Source organism: Caloenas nicobarica, chromosome 21 (assembly GCF_036013445.1).
Source record: "Caloenas nicobarica isolate bCalNic1 chromosome 21, bCalNic1.hap1, whole genome shotgun sequence".
Taxonomy (NCBI): domain Eukaryota; kingdom Metazoa; phylum Chordata; class Aves; order Columbiformes; family Columbidae; genus Caloenas; species Caloenas nicobarica.
In genome coordinates this window covers 6,649,478-6,674,827 of record NC_088265.1, presented here as the reverse complement: position 1 = coordinate 6,674,827, position 25,350 = coordinate 6,649,478, and the positions used below count along the sequence as shown (strand labels likewise).

Genomic DNA, 25,350 nt, shown 5'->3' with positions numbered 1-25,350 from the left:
TCATCCATAAACTGGGGACATGATGGGGTCAGAGTGAGGTGGGGGATCAGGGGTGTTGGTTAAAATCTGCAGAGATGGAGGCACAGGCATAGGACAGCATAGGACAGCCTGGGGTGGGGATGGTCCCTTTGTGGGGGCTGGGAATCCACAACATAACTGAAATCCTTGTTCTTTCGACTATGGCTGCTGTGACTCCCACTGAGGCCCTTGAGAGGATACCAGTTCCTTGCAGCTCCAGTGCTTTGTTACCTCCTCCCCCACCCTCCAGAGAGCCTGGGAGGAGTCCTATCAGTGTCCTGCCCTCAGCATCACACACTCCACATCTCAGTGCTCCCAGGAAGAGCCCTGAGCATCCCATGAGGGAAGAGATCCCCATTCTTAGAGTATGAGGGTCAGGGCTTGACATCCTGCTTGATGAAACACATCAAAGGCTTTCACAGCAACCTCCACTTTTGATTTTCAACCTGTCACCAGTGTCTCTGACTTCACCAACCCAAAGGGACAGCAACCGTCTGCTCATTCTCTCCATGTTCTTTTCCATGATAGCCCTCAGTGGGGCCCACTAACACCCTCAGAAACTTGCAGCTTTGCTGCTGACTTTTACTTCTGTAGATGCCAGCTAAATCCACTTCCAGGTTCTGCAGTTCAGCAACTTGGCACCAGAGGGCTCAAGAACTTGCAAAATGCTGCACAATACAAGTCTCTAGGCATAATTTTCTTAATTCCTCAGTTCTTACCTGGTTAATTAGAGAGATTTCAAAACAGAAAATATTTAAATAATAAAAGACAATAAGGAAGGATTTATTTTTCTTTCACTTTTCTTCCTTTTTCTGCTTGCATGTTCAGTGAGATTGGTAATCTCTAAATGGTATTGAAATAGAATGTCTCCAAACAGAGAATGAATATGCAAGGAAGTCAAGACCCTGTATGTCAGACACTCTATGGCCAGTTTTTGTCCCAGCTCTCAACCCACATTTCTCTCATGAGCCACCTGGGACTTAGAGCAGGCTTGTTCAAAACTGAGCTTTTGCCACTGAAGTCTGTAGCTGCATGTTTCAGGGACTGGGCACCAGTTTCCACTTGTTTTACTTGGAGAACATGCTGCACATAGATGGATATTGCTGAATTTAAAAAACAAACAAACAAACAAACAAAACACACCAAAAAAAACCCCAAACCCAAAATAAATCACAAAACCCAAAGGAAGACATGGTTCAATTAAAAAAATACACTTCTATATACTAAGTCCACATTAGCTCCTCTGAAGTCCACTTTTCATAGTGGATGGCCTTAGACCAGTTGGAAACATGTTTTCGAGTGAAGCACAGATTCTAAACACCCCAAAAGCACTACTTTCCCTGGACCTTGTTCATATTTACTCACAGAGTCACACACTAAAGTCACAAACTTCCTCAATCCACAGAAGGAAGCAAAGAGACAATGTGAATTCAATGGACTCTTTTGAATAGCCAAATCTGCACTAACCCAAACACATCTGGGTTACAGAAGGATCTTCATTTCTCATTCTTCTACAAAGCTGGACAGCTTAGGTGCAACTGTCCAGGCTTCCCTTTCTACTCAAGGGAGAGAAATCAGTTGTCTCAGCTGAGATGCTCTGGCCAAATCTACCTGTCCACCAGTTCCTGCTCCAGAAAGGCTCCTGTCAACCCTGGGTGCCATTTCTCACTCCCATGTTGGGGCTTCAGCCACCCCTGGGAATCTTGGAGGCAGTGGCCACCGCTCTGTGGGCAGCTGCATGAACCCCTGAAGGAAGAGGTTTGGCAGAAGTTGAAAAGTGCAGAAAAGACCTGGATATATTTATTATGTAAGAAGTCTTAATTTCAGAACTTTGTAAATTCTTGTCTTTTTTCATAGGCCATGGACATGGACCAGCAAACTGATGACTTTTTTCTCTCCCTCTTTGTAAATAGAGATTTATGCATCTGGTCCCTTTCGACCGGTAACATTTGTGTTTGCTCAAGTAGCCCCTGGTCTGATTCCTATCCACTCTTGACTTTTTTCCTCTAGAGTCCTGCATTGAGGCACAAAGGCCTGGGAGACCTTGCTGGTGATAATGGAGTCAAAGAGCACACAACATATCTGAAATTTGTCTATATTTATTATTACTAAATCGAGGAGTGATCTCATATTATCTTGTTTCTTCTCATAACTGTCGCTGAAGTAGTAACAGCTTGTTGTGGTGCCCTTGAATTTACTTAGAAGTTTCAACTGAGTTTTGATATAGACCATTTCTTGGAGGATGCAGCCCCTGCACACAGACTGTGCTGAGATCTGCTGTCTTTCAATGCTGCCAACCATGAGAACCCACTAAAACTCCCCAGAACAGGACAAAGTCTGCTCCTCTAATGTCTGGCATTTGCAGCCTACTATTTTCCTTCCTCACTCTCCCTGGGAGCTGGACCCCACTGTTTCAGTGTCATGACAGCCAAAGCTCACGTTGACCCTCACATCCCTAACCAGCTCTTCCTTGCCTGCATGTACCACATCCAGGCTTGCGTTACACTTGTTAGCCCATTGTGATGGATGTACTTGACTCCTTAACCAAACTAGTTCTAGTTTGGTACAGGCTCCGAAGGAGGGAAAGGCCTGAGCCATAAACGAGCCAAGAATGCCTCTAGTTTCAATCTGTTCTCTGAAAACCCACACAGGAACAATTTGACACAGGGAGCATCGACGCCTATTACTTTGGAACACCAGTCATGCCATTAACACATGAAGAGCAGGTGGTTTTTCCAAGGTTCCTTTATAAAGGAGCAAAGATAGTTGTGGATACAATGAGTCTCATGCACACCTTTCTCATCACATGTAATTTGACTATGAGCCAACCACTTCGTTCTATAAATATGACAGCCTAAGTGAGCCTTCTCTGAGCTCTCCCTGCTAGGCAGAGTGGCTGCGTGGTGGTGAACTGCCCTTGAGTTGGGACACCTCTCAAGGTTGCTCCTCAAGGCAGAGAGACTTTTTACCAACAGCAGATCTTTGGTAAGTGACTGATATCACAGATAACCTTGTAGTATGGTAACTTTGACTTGTAGCTTCGTAACTTTGATTTGTGATCTGATAACTTTGATTTTATATGAGTAACTTTGATTTATGGCCTGATGACTTTGATTTGCCTTGATAGTTTTGAATAACTGTTCACATGATTGTGCTGTACAGTGATAGAGTGAACCTTGCCACCAAACTTCATGAAGTTGCACTTAAGCAATCTAAATTACCCATTTGTGACAGCCATCTGGCGGCTGTACTATGAAGCTTTCCCAAGACACTCCAGAAATCACCTGGGCTGTTTGCATCCTTCTGTGTTCCTCTTCCAGAAAATGTCAGGATCATTAAGTCTCCAGTGAGGTCCAAGCTTCTATATCCAGAAACTTATCCAGATTCTTCCCCGCCCTGACTGCGGATTCCTCATTTCCCACCATGGTGTTGCCTTTACTGGCCCCTGCTCTGACCCTCATGCATAAGGCCAAACCCAGCTTATCACTCACCCCATTAAGGAGCTCCATACATCCAAGTAATTTCTTTACTTCGAGGGAATCCAACTCCTGATTTTTCCAGCCTGTCTCCGATGAAAATACTATATCCATCCACCCCTGTTGATGAGTTTTTACAGGACTTTTGTCATCTGAATGTGAACAACCCAGTGTTTCAAAGGTAGTCATTGTGTATTGTAAGTCAGGCATGTAGAAACAGCAGGAGGAGAGAAACTCCCAGATGCAGGTGCAGGGAGGAAAGCACCCAGTTCTGTGTAACTGCAAGTCACATCCTGAACCATTTGCTTCTGCCAAAAGGATAAGATTCTGCTTTCTCTTGATAGATAATAATAAATGATCAATGCTCTTCTTCCTCTATGTAATAGAAAGTCATTGTCTGTGTAATAGACAATCATTGTTCAAGTTGTAACATAGACATAGTATGTAATTGTGTTAAGAAGGTATAAATACTTCTGTGTAACTAACAATAAATTTGGCTCATGATGATCATATTGATCGTGTCGTGAAGTTCGCAGAACCCTCGCGTCACACCCCAAGTTGTGTGACTTGTCCCACCGCACCTTGGTAGTTACACCATGGATGTCAAAAGCAACAGGCTCCAGCTCACCCTGGCTCTTCCCTTGGCTGAGGGCATCAGTGCACATTTAGGCGGTGGCATCTCAGCTGTAGCACCAGGCCAAGCTCTGACTTGTCACAAGGAAACCTTGTGCCAAGTGTCCAAGACCCTGTTTGTGTAAAGGTTTGGCTTCAGAGCAGAGACATGTCAGAGTGATTGGCAGATGGAAACAGAGCTGAAATTGGGTGACGAAAGAGTGAGAAAACCCTGCTGTTCCCAAAGAAAGAGAGAAACAGGGCTGGGAAGGGCAGCCATTTGCCAGACTTGCTCTCCTATCTCTAGGGTCTGGGATACCTGGGGGCCGGTCTTAGAAGTAAAGATGGAAGCTAAGAAAGCATTCAGTAACTCTATCTTCTTTCTATCTTCCATCTCCAGGGTACCCACCTCATTCAGCAGCAGACCTACATTTTCCCTAACTTTCCTTTCACTGCTCACGTACTTGAACAAGCCCTTCTTGTTGTCCTTGGCATCCCTGGCCAGATTTGCTTCCAAGTGGAGCTTGGCCTTGTCACTGTATCTCTGCATACTCTAACAGCCTCCTTATATTCTTCCCAGGTGGTCTGTCCCTTTTTCCACATTACATAAACATCCTTCTTCCATCTGAGTTTTGACAGGAGTTCCTTATTCATCCATGCTGGACTCTTACTTCCTTTACTTGATTTCTTCCTCACAGAGATGCATCAGTCTTAAGTTTGGAGGAAGTGATGTTTGAATTCTAGCCAGCTCTCTTGGACTCCCCTACCTTCTAGAGCCCTCTCTCATCGGGATTCTTCCTAGCAGGACCTTGAAGAGGCCAAAGTTCACCCTGCCAGAGTCCATGGTTTAGGTCTACTTACTGTCTTGCTTCCTCCATGCACGATCCTGAACTTCACCATCTCATGGTCGCTGCAGCTGAGGCTGCCCCCAACCATGACATCTCCAACCAGTTCTTCTTGGTTTGTTAGGACAAGGTCCAGCAGTATGCCTCTCCTCGTTGGCTCCTCCACCTTCTGTGTCAAAAAGTTGTCGCCAGTTATCTGTAGGAGCCTGCTGGTCTATGCGTGCTTAGCTGTGTTGCCCACCCAGCAGATGTCAGGGTGATTGAAATCTCCCATGAGAACCAGGGCATTTGATCATGAGGATACCTCCAGCTGAAAGCCTCATCAACTTTTTCTTCCTGATCGGGTGGCCTGTAGTAAACACTCACAACAGTGTCCCGCTTGTTAGCTTGTCCCCTAATTTTTACCCATAAGGACTCAACTCATTTGTCATCCCCCACTAGGCAGAGTTCAAGACATTTGAGTTGCTCTCTCACATGAAGTGCAACTCCTCCACCTCGCCTTGCTGGCCTTTCTTTCCTAAAAAGTACAGAGCCTTCCATGACAACATTCCAGTTGTGTGAGCTGTCCCACCATGTCTGTGTAACTGCAATGAGATCATGGCCCTGTGAATGCACATAGATCTCTAATTCTTCCTGTTTGTTACCCATGCTGCATGTGCTGGTGTATAGACACTTCAGAGAAGCCCTCAAGTATTCAGGTTTCTCATGAGGGCTGCAGAAAGATCTACTGCAGCCATGTGTACCCTTGAGGTGATTGACCTTCTGGTTCTCACCTTGGGAAACAGCTAAGGAATATTTGTTGCTGCTCTGGTTGGTCTGGCATGTTCCCCAGTTGGATTTGATTGTGTGAGCATCACCAGTTTGGATCCTGCTCCCTAAACTCATCAGTTTAGAGAATGCTTCACCTTGCCCCTGTATGCTTGCTGTCTCATCACACAGCATGTTGCAAGTGAGCCTGATTACATCCTCCTCCTCCATCATGTCCAGTTTAAAGCCCTGTCAATAAGCCATGATAGCTTGTGTGCAAAGACCCTCTTCCCCCTATGTGAAAGGTGAACTCCATCCGATGCCAGCAAACCCATTATCAAAAAAGCCAAAATTGTGGCGGCGACACCAACCATGAAGCCATGTGTTAATAGAGTGCACCTGTCTGTTTCTTCTATTGTCGCTGCCCATAACTGGAAGAAGAGAGGAGAAAGTAACCTGTGCACTTGATTCCCTCACCAACCGTCCCAAGGTCCTGAAGTACCTCTTAATCTCCCTTGGACTATGGGTCACAGACTCATCACTATCCACATGAAAGACGAGCAATGGGTAGTAGTCCAAGGGCCATGTCAGGCTAGGGAGTTTCCTGGTGATGTCCTTAACCCGGGCCCCAGGAAGGCAGCAGACCTCCCTAAGAAGAGGGTTCTTCCGGCATATTGGACCCTCTGTACCCCCCATAAGGGAGTCACCTAAAACTATAACCCTTCTCTTCTTTCTTGTGAAGGTGGTCATAATACTGGGGCAGGCCTTTCAGATCGTGTGAGTACCTGTGGTGTAGATGGTCCTTCGTTTTCATTGGCCATTGACTGGCCTTCCACTTCCAGAGCCTCATACCTGTTGTATAGGGGCACATGGGAGGGTGGGGTGGGCAAGGGGATGTTTCACCTCCCACCTCGGGTGTGGAATTGTTTCCATTCACCCCTTTCCCTCGACCTACTGCCTTCAGTCAGGCAGGGGGAGAATAATGGACTCTCTTGGTCTTGGTTATCTGGTGGTGGCCTTTCATGTCTCAGAGAAGCCAGAGCTTGATCCCACCAGTCTATTTCCTTCTTCTCCTCTTTGATTCTTCTCAAACTTTCTACCTCCTCTTTTAACTCTACCACCAGGCTGAGCAGGTCATCCGCTTGGTCACACCTCACACTGCTGTTCTCTCTCCTGCTCTTCCACGCCAGTGAGAGACTCTGGCATTCCCTGCAGCCTGAGGTCTGGACAGTTGCATGTTTCCATGGCAGCTCTGTCTTGGGTTGCTGTCTGCTTCGTGGCAAATACAGGGGACTTACTGTTCCTCCAGGTGGCTACCATAGTTAGGCTCCTTCTGTGAGGGTGATGACCACTAACTGAACTAATCTCCTGAGCTGGCAGAGCTTCCTCACACTTCCTGCTTGCCCTTCTGCACAAACTGGCATGCTAACTGCCTCACCTCTGTTTGCTGGCCCTGTTCCTGTGCTCCACAGTCCCCTGCGCTCCCCAGGGGCTGTATAAATCTCCTGGCAATGCCCCCTCTGCATCAGCCTCTCATGAGATCTGCTGCTTCTTGGCGCTGGTGAGGCCCCACCTTGAATACTGTGTTCAGTTTTGGGCCCCTCATCATAAAGAAGGACATTGAAATACTACAGAGAGTGCAGAGGAGGGCAATGAAGCTGGTGAGGGGCATGGAACACAAGTCTTATGAGGAGCGGTTGAGGGAACTGGGGTTGTTTAGTCTGGAGAAAAGAAAGCTGATGTGAGACCTTATTGCGGTCTACAACTACCTGAAAGGAGGTTGTAGCATGGAGGGTGTTGATCTCTTCTCCCAAGTAGCAAGTGATAGGACAAGAGGAAACGGCCTCAGGTTGTGCCAGGGGAGGTTTAGATTTGATATAAGGAAAAACTTCTTCATGGAAATGGTTGTCAGGCATTGGAACAGGCTGCTCAGGTAAGTGGTGGAGTCATGTCACGGTCCATTCAGTGATGGACTCGTGATGGTTCGTTTACCTTGACCTCGAGGCGCAAAATTAAGGCAACCAAAATGCCAAGGGGTTATAATTCAATCAAGCAGTGTTGCTTTATTAATTTGCCCGTAAAGCAGCACACGATAGAAAGAGAGTAGAGGAAAAGGGAAAGGTAAAAAGAAAAGGCGGAAAATGAGGCTGGGTTTACCACCGAATGAGCTCCAAAGGTGTCCCTCTGGTCTCAGGTCCCATGACGGGAGTCCTTCCGGTCCTCCGTCGTGGTTCAGGGTCCTCCGGTGGGGAGATCTCCATGATGTCCTGTCAGGAGTTGTCTTTTATGCTTCTTCACCCCCCCACACTCCCGTAGATCGAGGCCGATCGAGGCCTATCTCCGCCTTTATTGCGCAATCCAGGCTTAACTGCACAGGCCCAAAGAGTCCCCGCTTCACTTGCCAGGGCCCGTCTGCGCCTGCGTCGCCTCGGTTCAGGGGTCTCTTACTGGTCCATTGGGTGACCTCAAGACCCTTGACGAGCCTCTGCGCATGCTCTCCTTCATTGGCCTTTGTTACAGGGAGGAGGTGGAGAGCAAGTTTGGCTCAGGCAGCAGGTGAAAATCCATCTTCTGGACAGCAGTTATTGTCCCTGGGTCGGAGAGACCTTCACAACACAATTCCTTGCTTCAGGCCTCTCTCCAAATCATTGTCCAGTTCTTTCTCTCAGTCCATTCTGTTCTCCAAGTCCCTGATGGCGATGTTCAGGCAGAAACTGTTCTTCAGACCGACTCTCACAAGTCACCATCCATGAAGGTGTTTAAAAGGCGTTTAGATGAGTTTCTCAGGGACATGGTTTAGTGTTAGAGTTAGGTTAGGTTAGGTTATGTTATGGCTGGACTCAATGATCCTGAGGGTTTCTTCCAACTGAAATGATTCTATGACTCTATGAATGCCAGAAACGCCTCTTCCTTGGGTTTCCTTGCCTCCAGGAAGTCTGCTGTCTGCCCTGGTCTAGTGCTCAGCCACAGGAACTAGCTGCTGCTACCACTGTGTGCCTCGCTGATGGACTGCAAGTGGCCTCAAGTTGCACGAGGAGAGGTTTAGACTGGATATTGGGAACAATTTCTTCCCAGAGAGTAATGTCAGGCATTGGAACAGGCTGGCTAGTGAAGAAATGGGCACTCCCACTGGGTTGAACCATGGGACCTATTAGAGGGCCTTTTTGACTAGAAATTGTCTGTGGCAAGAAGGATGGAAACATCTATGTCAGCTGGATTATTCCCCAGGGACCAGAGGCTCTCACAGCCCCAGAGCCTGAGCCCAAGCTTGCTGCCCCTGAGACATGCCCCCTCCCCACCACTATGTCTTTGTTCTGTGCTCCCCCTAATCAAACTCAGGAAGATTTCCTGACATCTGGGCAGGCACAGACCATCTCTGGGTCAAAGCCCCCTGAGACTTTTAATAAGAACAAATATGATGTATAGTGTAAAAATAGGAAAAAATAACAGAGGAAACTCTGGGCTGTTTCTGATGCCCATGGGTAAAGGGAGACGGCTCCCTGGTGCTCATAGCTCTCCCAGCTGCACAAACATCTCCTACCTCCTGGCTGCACCCAGCTGCACAGCGGAGATGGGCTCTGTTGTTGTGGGGCTCAGGGACTGCTGTGCACCCAGTTCCGGTGTCACAGCCTCTGTGTCCTCATGAAGATGTGCCAGAGAGACCTCTTCAGCATCATCATAGCCCATGCTCCCCAGGGACAGGGATGAGGTGTCTCCTTCAGCTGCATGGACCGTGGCCCTTCTCTGGGAGGGCAGGTTGCCCCCTGCAAGCAGCAAGGCAGGACATTGCAGTTCACCCCATAGGGTCTACACATCACCTTCCTCCCTGCTCCTCACTACATTCAGCTCCTTCTCCCACCCTTCAATTCCTCCACAGAAAACTCCTGGAGCAGTTCCCCCTTCCCAGGAGGTTTAGGTCTCAGTACAACATCAACTAGGATGGCAGCAGGAATGGTACCCCAGGAACCAGCAGCTCTAAGTTTCCCTCTCACCTCTGGGTACACCCCTGGGTCCTGCTCCCTTCTCTGGCACCCTGGGCATTTCCCAAGCTCCCTGCCCAGGGGCAATGTCCTCTCCAGGGTCAGAAACCTCCCTGGCATCATCATAGCCATCCACTGGGTCATCCCCGGGCAGAATAAGAACATCCAAAAAGACAGGGGAGCTGGCGACAGTGAAAGGATACATCTTGCAGAGCAGAGAATAGGAGGATGAGCAGGGACACAGGGCTGAGACACTGGTGTTGGTAGCACCACAGGAGACCCTCAAGTCCTCCCCATCTCTGGCAGTGACACTCAGTGACATCTCTGTCCATCATCTGTCTGCAGGGAGATCAACCCCTTCCTGCTCCGTTACCTGGTGCTGATTCCTCTTCGCTGACCTCAGGGCAGAGCTGCAGCTGGGTCAGGGATTCCTCTGAAGAGGAGCCTGGAGAGATGCGCAGCTGGTGTTATGGAGCAAACCCACTGACCTGGCTCACGGTCAGCGCTGCTGAGGAAGAGTGATCCATAGAGCTGGGGCTACATGGGGAGGAGGGCTGGAAATTCTCCCTGCTCCCCTGGGACAAACCCTGTCTCAAAGATGCTCCCAGAGCTGCCCCAGGACAGGGCTTCCCTCACTCCTCTGGTGTAATATGGGGTGCAGGGGCAGGAAGAGGGGAGCTGTCCAACTCTGATGGGCAAAGCTGGTTGAGAGGCAGCTCCTCTCCTGGGCCCAGGACCTGAGTGCTCTCCCCACAGACCACACAGCGCTGCACGGACCACAGGCTGGGAGGCTTCAGAGAATGAGCACTGGGTTGGGGCCAGGGGAAAGGGTCCTGCAGATGTGACTCCAGGGAGGACCCACACCCACCTGAGCAACCAAACCTCGCCTGCTTCTCCCATGCTGGGCTGTAACTGATCTCCTCGTACACAGCCTTGGGGAAGAGTTCCTGAGCTCTCCTAGAGCCTGGAGACAGAGGCAGGGCTGGCATAGGGAAAGGCAGAGGGGCAATGGGACCTCACTGTGCTCACCCAGATCTGTTCCATGGGCCAGCCCTGGACCACTTCAACAGCACAGCCCCACTGTCCTGTCCAGGAACAGCTGCCACATCCCCAGTGAGGGCCATATCGCTGTGGAGGTTATCTGGGGCAGTCTCATCCTCACATCATCCCTTTGGTGACAGTGTTCATGCTCTTCTGGTCTCTGGGTCATGCCCCTTGCTCATGTTCTTCCAGTCCCTGGGTCATGTTCCCCTTGTCTGACCCCAGAGCAACTCCCATGTTTCCTTTTCACCTGGACCTGAACCCTTTTCTGCCCCATGACTCCATAGCATGGCCTCTGCCCTGTCAAGGGGTGGGCAGCACTAGGCAGAAGGTCAGCGCAGAGGCCTGACACCATGGAGATGGATCCTGCTGCTCTGTGCTCCTCCTGCCTTTTCCATTGCCCCAGAGCCCCCTCCAGCAACACCCACAGCACTGCCAACCTTGGCTATTTCCTCCAGGCTAACATCTTCCCCGGTCCTGCTCTGTCATGTCTCTCCTTGCCCCATCACTATGTCCCACGACCTCTGGGCTCTCTCCACCCCTTGCTCCTGGTGCCCTGTGGCCAGTCAATGAGGAGGTGCCTGGGACAGGTGGCAGCACACAGTCTCATCCCCTCAGCTCTGCTTGTGCCCCTTACTGACACCCCACAGCACCAACAGCCCTTCCAGGAGGCATCACTGGGACCTCTGTGGAAGGACCCACCTCTGCACCCATCCCTGGCACTGAGCACTTGCCCAGCCAGAAGGGCCAGGACCAGGCAGAGAAGGGCCCCCAAGATGATGCAGGTGACGACAGGCACTGAGACTCTCCCACTCCCAGTCGGATGGCCCTGGGTGGGATCTGCACAGGCAAGAATATGGAAGGGGCAGCACCAGTCCTGGGAGAGGCAGAAGCAGCACCAGACCTGAACCCCATCACACAAGGCAGCAGGGGGTGGAGGGCCCCAGCAGGGAGTGATGGAGAAGTTTCCACCCTGCTGAGTAAATTACAATCCTCCTCAACTCCCACACAACCACACCAGTGCCTCCTCCTGGGAGTTTCACACTCCAGCGAGGAGCTCCTTCCACTCAACTGTGGGTCAGAGCCTGGCCCTGAGGATAGCCAGCCCTGAGGGGAGGACAAGTTACCTGCTTGGGGTGGGGATGCTGCTGTTCTGGGTGTAGCTGCAGAGGAAGAAAAGGAGAGCTGGGCTGAGAGGGTGGGAGTGCACGTACCAGGGATCCTCCTCTCCAACACATGGTGTGTATGTCTGTAGATGTCCCTGACACATCCCACCCAAATTGCCACTCCTGTAGCACTAGAAAGACCAGGCCAGGGTCCAGGGTCCAGGGCCTCTGCTCTGGGTGGCAGGCACAGGCAGGCCAAGGGATAGTCCTGGAGCTGCAGGGCCCCACGAGCAGTGGCCAGAGGACACCCAGTTCCACCGAGGCTGCTCCCTGCTTGGCACCAGGCTGCTGCACTCCACAGGAACTTTCTTGTTCTTGGGAGGTCAGGGGCCAAGTGGGTGAAAGGCCTTCCCCAGCTCCCTGCCAATACCTGAGCAAGGGGTCCCAGCCCTGCTGCTCACTCGAGCAGCACATGGCAGCATCTTCCTTATGCTGGCAAGCATGTCCGTCCCCAGGCTGCGCCCAGCAGTCCTGCAGAGATGACTCTGTCCCCCGGCACTCCACCTGCTCCAGCCAGATCGGGCCTTGCCCCACCCCAAAAGCAGCCTCATGCAGGGCAGACACTGCGGGGCCACAGCCCAGCTGCCTGCACACCACTTGGGCATCCCGCATGTCCCAGGAGTCATCGCACATTGTCCCCCAGGAGCTGTGATGCCAGACCTCCACTCTGCCTGAGCACTCGTCATCACCTCCCACAGCACAGATCTTCTCCCTGTCTGGAGAAGACAAAGACCTCTCATGGCACTCAGACAGCAGAGCCCTGCCAGGCAAGAAGAGCATACAGAGGAGCAGCTCCCTACCTGTGCAGCTGGTGGAGTTGGGGCATGGGGCCCAAGGCTCTGGGGGCATTTCCAGGCATCTCCCTGAAGAAGGAAACACTGTGGTGAAGGGGCTGACTCGGAGGATTGTGCATAAGAGAGTGAGGCTGAGCTCTGCTTGTGCCTCTTTGTTCCATCTTGGTCATAGAGCAGCAGAGGGGTTTCAGTGGAGGGGAAGCTCCTCTGAACCCTATCTGGTATCTGCTGAGACCTCACCTGGAGATGTTTCTGTCTCCCCCGGGCACTGGTGGGTGGCAAGTGCTGCTGCACATGTGGGGCTCTGAGAGCTGAGGTCACATTTGTGCCATCAGGAGCAGAAGGGTCTGACATGTAAAGGGAAAGCCCCTCCATCTCTTTCTCTGCATTTGCCCATGCCCAGAGGGGAGCAGAAACTGAGGTGACACCAGTGCCTGAGTGACTCAGAGTTACTATTGCAGGTGATGTGCATTTCTTCTTGCAGGTCATTGCAGGACTGTGGGTCCCAGGGAGTGGAGGGACACTGCCAGAAGGAGGTGTTTGTCTCCCCACACTGCACGTAATCCAGCCAGTCAGGGCCAGACACCCTGCCATGGGGCAGGGCTGTTTCCAGGAATCCTCTGTCCCCACAGCCCAGCTCCTTGCACGCCAGGGACACCACGTCAGGAGTCATCAAGTTGAACAAACACTTCCCCACATTCCGCTGTAGGAAACCTGCAGGCACCCGGAGCAGGTGTCACTGTTCTCCAGTCTCAAGGCCACGAACTCTGTGAAGAAAGGCAGCAAGAGGAACAGGCTGGTCTGGGGCTGTGGTAGCCAGAACACCTCTGCGCTCCCCAGGCCCCCAGCCAGGCAGGGTCACGGCTAGCAAGTCCCTCTTGCACCCAGGGACACAGAGAAGTCCCTGATGACAGTCACTCCTGGTCTCCTCACTAACCCTGGGAGACAGCTGAGCTTCCCAGGGAACCCCAGTGGGACTGAGGGCACTCATGGATCGTTGTCCGTGGCAACGTACTTGACCGAACGAGGACATTACAACAGCCTCATGGACTATCCACCAAGCCTTGCTGATTAGGTCCTGGTCCAAGGACACAATGTAAACAGCAAAAGTTGCTTGAGCAAGCATAAAAGCAGGAACTGGCAAGAAGCAGTTAACTGCAAGAATGTAAACAGCTATCATATATATGGGGACGCATGATGTAGTAGCAAGAACCAATCAGCAATGTAGGTATGTGCGCGAACAGCTCGTGGACAAACTGTTTATCCAATCAAATAACAGCATGTCGCGTGTACGGAAATAAGACAGGTATAAATATTGCTCTGTTAGAGCAATAAAGTGTCTTCAACTACGATCATATTGATCTGTCGTTGAGTCCATTATTTTGCTCTCACAATTGGTGCCTGAACAGGGACCCTCAGATCTTTTGGACCGTTTGGAAATGAACGAAAAGAGAAGAGTGACGGGAGGATCCCAACCGATAGTTCAGCTGCCCTGGCTGAAGCGTCCACAAGAGACGGAAAGGCTAGCCTTTGAATTCTCTCAACAAGGAGAGGAGCACCCGTTAAGGAGATGGAGAACTTACCTAAAAGAAGAAGTAAGCAGTTGGAGGAGGAGATGGGGCAGATGGTCTCTAAAGAGGAAGAGGCAGCATTAAAGCTCCTCCAACATATACTCTCTACGAGAGGTATAAAATATGACAAAACCTGTTGAAGACTGCTTCTATTATGGAGCAGAGATCAAGGGTTATTGATTGATGTAGGAACTGCTTTTGACTTATGCACTTGGGAAGCTATCGGAGAGGCCCTATGGGATAGCATTAGTAATGGCTCAAAAGAAGTTAAAGGTCTTGCTACATTATGGAAGTTAATTAAGACCACGCTTCAAGATATGAAAGCCAGTTGTAAAGCTGCGGCTTCTGCTTTCGCTGCACTCACTCCATGTCCTGGTGACAATGAAAAGAAAAGGAAAGAAAAGCATGACCCTGCCCAGAGTACTTTTGGCCTCACCCTACCTGGCGTTGTCGCCTTTGCACCCCCTGTTTCTATGTCCCCAAACAACCCTGCCGAACCTAGGGAAGGGGAGGAAGTCATTCCGCCCGAAGTATGCCCGAAGCAGATTTCTAGGGAGATGCCGCCATCTAATGACCATTCGGAAGATTTCCCTCCTCTGCCGAATATAAAGCGCAAGAAGTTCCGCTACGAGAAGTGCCGCGTCTATATCCACCCTTACCCCCTTCTACATCCAGATCACCAGAAGAGCGAGGAGAACAGCCCCTGGACATAGCCCAACAGCTGCAAAAGTTGCCGAAAGGTTGACTCAGCTGGAAACTGCAGTGAGACAGAGACCAGCAGTGCCTGTATCCTTGGACGTTTCTTGTCAATCCAACCCCTCTAATCCTTTCCTTTAACCCCATTCTAGCTTAATTCCTGAATCACCCCTTAAAGAGAATAGCGACCTTCATGGCAAATGGCAGGGAATCATTCACGATGCTTTAATAGAAGGGGAAATTTTACCTTCCCCTATGGCTTTTCCTGCCATAGCAGGGGGAGGGAACGCTCCGGCTCAGTGGGTATCGTTTGATTGGCAAGTTGTAAAAGAGGCAAAAACTGTGATAGCTCAGTACAGTTTAAAGTCACGATATACTCAAGCTATTTTGCAGCATATATTTACAGGATATACGCTAGCTCCTTACGACGTACGAATGCTTGTGCGCACTTTGTTATCCCCTTCACAGCAGTTGTTATTTTTTCAAAAATGGCAGGATCTGTGTGAGCAGGCTGAAGCACAAAATTTTAATTGAAATCCTAATGATCCCTTTTACTAGATAAGGTCTCAAATGTTAATGGGCAGTGGGCAGTTTTCAGATGTTCAAGTGCAGTCACGACTTCTCACTGCAGTGTTACAACAATCACAGGAACAAGCGTATAAAGCTCCGTACACTGTACCAGAAGAGGGAAAACACTCTCCCTCATATGTCTCAGTACGCCAAGAGGACTCAGAGTCATTTCCCAAATTTGTAGATCAGTTGCACTCTGCTTTAGATGCTCATCCACATCTGGATGCTGAAATGAAAGCTAGGATGTTTGACCAATTGGCTTTTGAGAATGCTAATCCTCAAACAAAGGTATGCTATTAACATTACCCAAAGGTGCTCATGTTGGGGAAATGTTAGAGACGTGAGAGGTTGGGAGAACAGAGTAAGGCTGCGATGCTTGCTAGTGCTTTTGCTGCCGCAGTACGTCCGTTAGTAACAGACAAAAAGGGAGGAAAGGCAAACAAAAAATGTTTTAATTGTGGAAAATCCAGGCATTTTAAATCACAGTGTCTGAGTAGTAAGGAAAAGACGTGCCTGTTGTGGGAAAAGATGACATGCGGAAAGAGAATGTAGATCAAGGTTTGACATTAATGGTCGTATTTTGGGAAACTTCCAGAAAAGCGCGACACCCCAGCATGCTATGACACAAATGCAGGGTGTCTGGACAGCGTCCCCTCTGCCACAGCAGGAAGTGCCGGAGTGGACGTGGAAACAACAGTAGAAATAACATTGGTAGATTCAAAGGTGAATTGCATTCCATCCAATATGAAAAGTCCTCTCGGTTACGGGTTATGTGCGTTATTATTGGGATGATCATCAACATCAAAACAAGGGATTTTTGTCCTACCTGGTGTGATTGATGCCAATTACACAGGTGTAATAAGGATCATGGTCCAAACCATAGCACCACCAGTAAACATCTCAAAAGGAGCAAAAATAGCACAATTGATTCAGTTTAAATCATGTGTGCCCAAATCTGGGGAACGAATAAGAGGGAATACAGGTTTTGGGTCCACTGGACCGCCGGAAATATTGCTCGCATTAAACATCCAAAAATCAAAACCTGAGGAGACTGTTAAAATTGTAGGACCAAGCAATGAAACTCTGACATTAAAAATTATTATAGACACTGGAGCTGATGTCACTGTTATACCCCTTTCAAAATGGCCTTCACATTGGCCTATGATTCAGTCCACAGACGGAGTCTTTTGGTATTGGAGGAATACAATCATCTAATATCAGCAAGTATCACCTAGATTTCTGCCTTACTGATGGACTGAGAATTAAGACACGCCCATATGTGTTAAACATTCCAATTGCTCTGCTAGGCTGCGACATCCTGAGCCAGATGGGAGCTAAATTGGTCACTCAGAATTTTTAGGAGCGGCCATTGAAGGACAGCCAGTCCTTAAACTAAAATGGAAAACCGATGCTCCCGTCTGGATTGATCAGTGGCCACTTAGTACCGAAAAGCTGTCCAAAATTCAAGAGTTAGTAACAGAACAATTAACTGCAGGACATATTGTCCCATCGACAAGTCCTTGGAACACTCCAATCTTTACCATTCTCAAGAAAAGTGGAAAGTGGCATCTGTTGCATGATTTACAGGCAATCAATGCAGTTATGCATGACATGGGAGCCCTACAACCAGGATTACCTTCGCCGGTCATGATCCCTAAAGATTGGAACCTATTGATAATTGATCTGAAGGACTGGTTTTTTACGATTCCATTACATCCTGAAGATCATGAAAAATTCGCTTTTACAGTACCCTCTATCAATAAAGCAGAGCCAGCGAAACATTATCATTGGGTAGTTCTACCTCAAGGCATGAAAAATTCACCAACAATGTGTCAGCTGTTTGTTGCTTGGGCTTTAGAACCCGTAAGGAAACAGTTTAAACAGTTGCTGATATATCATTATATGGATGATATACTGATAGCTAGAAAGGACATGAATGCTGAAGAAATCTTGAAAACTCTATTGCCATGCTTAGAGGCTAAGAAGCTTAAGATTGCACTTGAAAAGAGTCAAAGAAGTGCTCCATGGAATTACCTGGGATGGGTTATCACTGGGTCTCAAGTAAAACCGCAAAAAATTACCCCGAACACAGAAATTAAAACACTGAATGATGCTCAGAAGTTGGTAGGAGACATCCAATGGATAAGAAATCTCCGTGGAATTACCAATGAGGATTTAGCTTCATTACTCCCACTCCTCTTAACTAGCAATAATGCAGAGGACAAACGGCAATTAACAGATCGTCAAAATTTAGCGTTGCAACACATACTAGAGAAGATTACAATGTTCAAGGCACATCGCTATATTCCAGAACTAGATATTCAACTCATAATAATCCAGGGAGAAAGGGATAACTATCACCCATTTGCCATAATAGCCCAATGGGATACAAAAGAAAAGGATCCTTTAAAGATACTCAAATGGATATTCCTACCCTTCAGACAGAGGAAATCTATTGTTACTCGACTTGAACTTTATGCTCAGATAATCATGAAAGGTCGTTCATGATTGCTAGAGATAGCGGGTCGAGATCCTAGCTCTATCACCGTTCCACTAGTATAGACCTACTTGGAATGGGCATTAAGGCATTCACAGGTCATACAGGTAGCACTAGCTGAATTTGCAGGACTAATTAACAATGTATACTCAGCACACAAACTATTCTCTTTTTTATGTAATAATGTTTTTGATACCTTTCCAATCAGGTCTGAAATGACGGTGCCTGGGTTGACGGTTTTTACGGATGCCAGCAAAAATAGCAAGAGGGCTGCTATAATCTGGAAAGAAAACGATAGATGGGCTGACAAAATTATTCCTGGTACTGTAAATGACTCCTTACAAACATTAGAGCTAAGAGCTGTAGTATGGGTATTTGCGAAATGGTCTTCTAACCCTGTAAATATTGTATCAGATTCCTTGTATGCTGTAGGCGTAGTACAACGCATAGAAAATTCAGTCTTAAAAGAAATCAGTAATCTAGTTCTATTTTCACTTTTCCAGGAATTATTACAGTATTTAAACCTAAGAACAGTTCCGTATTTTATCACTCACATTCATAGACATTCAGGATTACCAGGAGGCCTAACGGAAGGAAATGACTGCACAGATAGGCTTGCTGCTCCACTATGGACTGGGCCTCTGATAAATCACTTTGAACAGGCTAAACTATATCATGCTTTCTTTCACCAGGGTTCCAAAGTGCTTTCACAACAATTCACAATTTCCATTACAGATGCTCAGGGAATTGTACAATCCTGTCCTGATTGCCAAAAAATGGGATTTTGTATAGGTCTCGGAGTCAATCCCCGAGGTTTGTTACCTCTCCAATTATGGCAGATGGATGTCACTCATGTCCCAGAGTTTGGAAGACTAAAATATGTACATGTAACTATTGATACTTATTCTGTAGCTATGTGGGCGACTCCTCTGACAGGAGAAATGGCTAAGCATGTTAAGAAGCACCTCCGAGGCTGCTTTGCAGTCTTGGGTGTACCTCATGCAATAAAAACTGACAATGGACCTGCCTATATTTCCCATACTTTTGCAGACTTCTGTAAGTTGTGGGGTATTAGGCATCACACTGGTATTCCACACTCGCCAACTGGTCAGGCAATTGTAGAACGAGCACATCAGACACTTAAGAATCTCCTTATAAAACAAAAAAATGGGGGAAATTGGCATATCCCCACAAGAGAGAATATGGAAAGCACTATATGTTCTTAATATTTTGTGATTGACAGGAAATCCCGATAACCCTCCTATGGTCATTCACAACAGCGCATCAGGTAACGAATTGTCTGTATGAAAAACTGCAGGAATCAAGGTCATGTACAAAGATCTAAATACAGGTCAATGGACTGGACCTGCTGATGTACAAATAATTGCCAGACGATGTATGTGTGTCATTACAGAATCTGGCCCTACGTGGATTCCTGCCCGCTGGGTAAAGCCGTGGAACTCTCCTGCAGAAGTGAATGGGAGGAACATTGTACTTGACAACTTAGAAGATTCCGGTGACAACAAAACCGAGTAGTCAGGTTTGTCCTGTCTGGCATGCTTATAGTCTATATGTAATTTGTTTTTGTAGGTACTGTGGAAAGTATATAATACATTATAATGGTAGTCAACATGTTTATCTAAATCGTACATTTAGTCCTCTATGTATTAGGGGTAACAGGGTAAATCAGTTAGGAACTGTGCAAAAGAGAGGATATTTTTGCTGTAGTTCTCATAGATTAGTACTTATAGAACCAGCTTGTTTGAGAAATTTGTGCTATTTAGTGTAATTTTTTGATTTACGCTTGGCTTAGAACAAACTCATCAGTTGCTGTCTGATTTGCTGGTGTGGCCCGCGCATTTTTTCTACTAGACAGTGACCGATGCGGGGTTAGATCAATTATTTGAGGGCTGGAGACTTATGTGATGGCTTCTTGATTTAGTAAAGCAAGGATTAATGATTTTGATTGTAATAGCTATAGTGCTCATTATTGTACCTTGTATTTTTAAGTGTGTTTCCGATATGATAAATAATGTCATCAAAAGAGTGTGGCGAATTGTGGCAATGTACTTGACTGAACGAGGACACTACAACAGCCTCATGGACTATCCACCAAGCCTTGCTGATTAGGTCCTGGTCCAAGGACACAATGTAAACAGCAAAAGTTGCTTGAGCAAGCATAAAAGCAGGAACTGGCAAGAAGCAGTTAACTGCAAGAATGCAAACAGCTACCATATATGGGGATGCATGATGTAGTAGAAAGAGACAATCAGCAATGTAGCTATGTGCGCGAACAGCTCGTGGACAAGCTGTTTATCCAATCAAATAACAGCATGTCGCGTGTACGGAAATAAGACAGGTATAAATATAACTCTGTTAGAGCAATAAAGTGTCTTCAACTATGATCATATTGATCTGTCGTTGAGTCTGTTATTTTGCTCCCACAGTTGTCTATAGGACGGGCTCAGGCAGGGGCTCATCCGGGGACAGCCTGGGCCATGCCTGGCTTTCCTGCGCCCTGCCCTCCCGAGGAACCAGGCTCCCAGCACATCTCCCAGCACAGACCTGAGCAGATGATGCCCACGTCCTGTTTGTGCCCGCAGTCATATTGCCCCCCAGGGCCCGGCAGCGCAGTCCCAAAGAGCAACTTCGGCCCTGGAACAGTTCACACCGTCCAGCCAGATCTGCCCAAAGCCTTCTCCAAACCTAGCCAAGCTGGCTGCCTTCACCGCCCCTCTGCAGCACAGCTGGTGGCAAATGGCGGCAGCATCGGACAAGTCCCAGTCATCATCACAGAGAGTCCCACTGCTGCCCTGGTAGTAGATCTCCACTCTCCCTGCGCAGCACCCAGGCCCATTCACCAGCCAGACCTGCCAGCTCCCTGCAGTGGGGAGAAACCCCAATTGCTGTCAGGGGGTGGCTGGCCCCCTCCCCATCATCTGTAGGCCTGTGCAGTGCCGCTCACCCCAGCAAATCACTCCCATGTCCTCCACAATCCCTCCCAACAGGGCACTCTCAGGCAGGGAGGTCTTGCAGAGGCTCAGGTTGGCCTCGTGTTCTGTGCATCAGACTCCTCGCAGCCCCACAGGGCCCATCCCTCGCTCAGGCTTTGGGGGGTTGTAGGCTTTTTCTGCCTCTCCACACTGCAGCTGCTGGCACACCACGCTGGCCTCCTGCATGTCCCACTGGTCATCCAGGACTCTGCCCCACCTCCCACGCTGGAAGATCTCCACTCACCCATTGCACCGGCTCCCTCTGCCCACCAGTCACAGGGATGCAGATTCAGCTGGGCCTGGGGACAGCAGAGGTGCCACAGTCATCAGCGGCACTGGGCAGCATGGCAGCCTTCAGGGAAGAGGGCAAGGGGGGATTTTCTGACTAAACAGGACAAGATTGAGCCCTGTGCCGACAAGAAGCAAGGGCAAAGTTGTGGGTCCCTTCTGCAGCTCACACCCAGGTTTGCTTCTGCTGGGAGCATGAAGGCAGCTGCTGCTTGAGTGGTGGGATGAATCTCTGCAGGGCTCTCCGTGGGGACGGGAAGCAGCTGTTTGCAGCTGAAGGGATGGAGCAGAGCCACGCAGCCCTGTCCTGGGCTCATCCCACAGACCCCAGGCCTGGCAGAGGTGCCGGGGCCTAAGCTGCTGCCCAGGGGGCAGACACCTGCCTCCATTCAGACCTCAGGTCTCCCAGAGCAGAGCAGTCAATCTGAGCAGGGAAAGCCCTCCAGGCAGCTCCTGGGGAAGTCAGGGTTCCACCAGGGAAAATTCAGCCTGGTGCTCCCATGGGACCCCTGCTTTGGGTGCCCATGTCTCGCAAAAAGGGCAAATAGAGTTAATGCACCATTTTCCTGGAACTTGCCTGAGCAAATGACAGCAGCATTGTTCCCACGGGAGCATGGGGAGGCTCCCAGCATGATCACTGGGCACTGTCCCAGGTGGGTTTCAGTCCTGTCACAGTGGAATGAGTCTCTCCAGACGGGGCCAGTGTCTCTCCCAAAATGCTCTCCTCTAGGAATGGACTCAGAAAAATCGCAATTGAGTTGACGACAGAGAATGTGGGCATCCAAGAGATCTCAGCAGGAACCACAGATGGTCCCCCAGGTTCCCAGAATCTGGACCTCCACCCTCCCCGCACATGCCGTGCTTCCATTCACCAGCCTGAACCCTGTGTACTCTGGGAACAGAGGAGAAGGAGAGAGGGTGGCTTGTTGCTTTTGTACTCTCTGAATCTGGAGGAGAGGACAGAGGGACAGCACACCTTTCTTCTCCTTCTGCACTGATTTCATGCTGCAGACAGTCCCATGACCCATGCTGTCCTAACACCCACCCTGCCCAACATGGTCCTTGCTCTCTGCCCTGAACCCTGGCACAGCCCCAGTGTTCAACACTCCACCCTGAGTCCTTACATGTGCAGCTGACAACAGCGCTGTTCATCTGGGTGCAGGCCAGGTCCCTGGAGAATCCCTTGGGGCAGAAGGACAGGAGGGACTCATTCGCCACACACTGCAGCTTTGCATCCCACATGGGAGCAATTCCTTCTCCAAAGTGACCTCCTCCAGCCATAGGCAGGACCACGCCACACTGCAGCTCCCTGCAGACCACCTCAGCAGCTTTGGGACCAAAGTGGGAATCACAAACAGTTTTCCACTGGTCTCCATCGTGGATCTCTACATGTCCTGAGCAGTGGTTCTTCCCCTCCACCAGCTGGACAAATCCTGGAAAAAAAACCCTAAAACAACAAAGAAGTTCAACTGGAAGTTCCCAGAGCACTCTGGCAGTTACATGCCCACATCCCACATCATCTCATGGAATCATAGAAAATGCGACCAAACTGCCCATTGCACATTCCAGAGAAAGCTGTTGGGGGAGTCCTGGTGACACAAACACATTCAAGACCCCTTCATCCCTTCTCTACACCATCAGAGCATTCGAGCTATGTGTCTGCCATACACTCACAGCCACAGTTACTGCTCAAACAAAGTGCTCACACACAAGGTTCACTGTGCTGCCTGGCATGGTCCTCCCAGCACTGCAGGAATGTGAGCAGTTGGAGTCCAGGAGAGGAGAACTGGCCCAGATGATGATGACTGCTGCAGCCTGCTCAGCCCCTGCAGAGCTTCAGGCCAGGCAGGACCTTCATCACTTTGGTGCAACCAGATCTGCACTGTGATTCCAGGGGTTTTCCTGAGATTTTGGGAGTTTCCTTTTCGATGGCAGATGTCACAAAGCACAGAAGTGCAGAAGCTGTTGTCACAGCTGGTGCCTGTCCAGAGCCTTCCAATGCCTGCTGGAGGTGGGATGTTCTCAGCCAGGGAAACCATACTCTGCCCAGAGGTGCACAGGTCCCAGGCCAATGGCCAGGCAGGGGGCAGGAGACCCTCATGTCCCCCTGGTCTTACACTGCCTCAGAGGGTCACAGCAGGCACAGACGAGAATCAATAAGTGCTGGCAAAGACCCTGTTTAGTGGGTCAGCGTGGGGAGCTGTGGGCAGGCAGGAGGGGGTGGGCATCTGGTCAGCGCTGCCTGCATGGGGTCCCGTCTTCACAGGGCTGTCACAGCACCTCGGATATCCCAGCACCAGCCTTTGCATGTGTTGATGCAAAGGAAGCAGCCAGAGTCAAGCAGCTGCCAAGCTTTTTAAGCCTGGCAGTGTAGGACCACACAGCCGAGTCCTGGGGATGGTCAGCGATGGGCTGTGCGCCGCCTGCTCCTCTATCCAGGGCCCAGCACTCATGCTCTCTGAAACGTCCCTCCAAGTCCACTGAGGTACACGTCTCTGAGGGGGAAGAACCCCTGTGGGCAGTCAGGAGGGGTTGGACAGCTGGTCAGTGCTGCCTTCATGGGGTCGTGTCCACTCAGGGCTGTCACAGCTTTCCTCTGGGACTGGTTACACCAGCAACAACAGTCCAAGCTCAGCAGCATGATTGGCTGCACTTGGCCCTGCCCCAGCATGTTTGTTGCTCCCAAAGGGCACAGCCAGGTCTCCTTGCCCATTCTGGCTCCAAAGATGGGGAACGAGGTGACCCCTTACCTGAACATATCACTCCAGCATCACAGAAGTGCTCACAGTTGTGTTCATCCCATCCTGCATGTGTGCAGTCAGACAGGGCAGATTCAGTGGCATTACAGCTGACATCATCCATCCAAATAGGGCCAGATCCTGGCCCAAAGTGTCTGTACGTAGGAGCTCCAACAGCAGACCCACAGCCCAGCCGCTTACAAACCACTGGTGCATCATTCATGCCCCGGTAGTCATCATACACGGTCCCTCACTGGCCTTGGTGTTTCACCTCCACTCACCCAGCACAGAGCCTGCTGCCATCCACCAGCCTCACCTCTGCAGCACCTTCAAACATCAACATTGGAGAAGTCAGGAGAGTGCTGAGCCTCGGTGCTGCAGATCTGGGGGAACCTCCTGCCTGCATAGAGTCAGAAGTGCCAGGGTGGGAGCCCACTCCCCTCTCGGCTGTACCCAGTGCAGTGTGAGGGTCCCTTCTATCCCCAAAAGCTGTGCAAGGCTCAGGGTGCCCAGTTCCAGCACTGCTGGGTCATTCTCCGTCCCACCACACAAGGTACCTCTTCCCACCTGCCCCCCACCCATGCCCACCCACACACTGCCTAGCCGTGCACTGGACACTCACTCCTCCCCAGCCCAGCACACCCTGAACAGTCCTGTGTACCCAGGTTTGCCTGGCACCCTGGCAGCCCTGGCACCATCCAGATCCATCCCACCTCCAGGGCTTTCTCTATTCCCACTGAGATGATCCAGAGCATCCCCCCACACACATCCCCCACTACCCTGGAGTCAGCCCAGCCCCTGCACTGGGCCAGTCCCCCCAAGAGTACATCTCTGTTCTGCAGATGTCTCCCGTCCTCTTCTCTCGTGGGGCAGAAACTGCCCTTGTGAGGTCAGGATTCCCCTGGAACAAGAGGGTGGTGAGCAGCACACAAACCCTCTGGGGCACCCCAGAGGTTGGCAGTGCCCTGGAGATCTCTGGGTGCTGCCATCACCAGTGAGGCCACCACTAGCTCCAGAGGCAGAGTGCTGGAAACAAGGGATCCCAAAAGGTACCCCAGGACAGGGTGCGAATCCAGCCAGGCACAGGCTGCCCTGAACACTGTACCCCTGGGAAAGGAGATACGCTCTCCCACCCCGACGGGCACAGAGAAAGGCACAGGCTCCATGGAACTGAGCACCCTCTGCCCCTTGTCTCAGTAGCACCTGCAAAGAAACCCCATTTCCAGAGAGATCCCCATGACTACACTGGTACCCGCTGTCCCTGGGTGGTGGGACAAGGCACTTACCCCTGCACAGCTGTACCCAGAGGAGCAGCCAT

At 49.9% G+C, this 25,350-nt stretch overlaps 1 pseudogene; it reads right to left on the bottom strand.

The window, feature by feature from the left end:
- On the bottom strand, positions 1–25,350 carry LOC135997263 (antigen WC1.1-like; annotated as a pseudogene).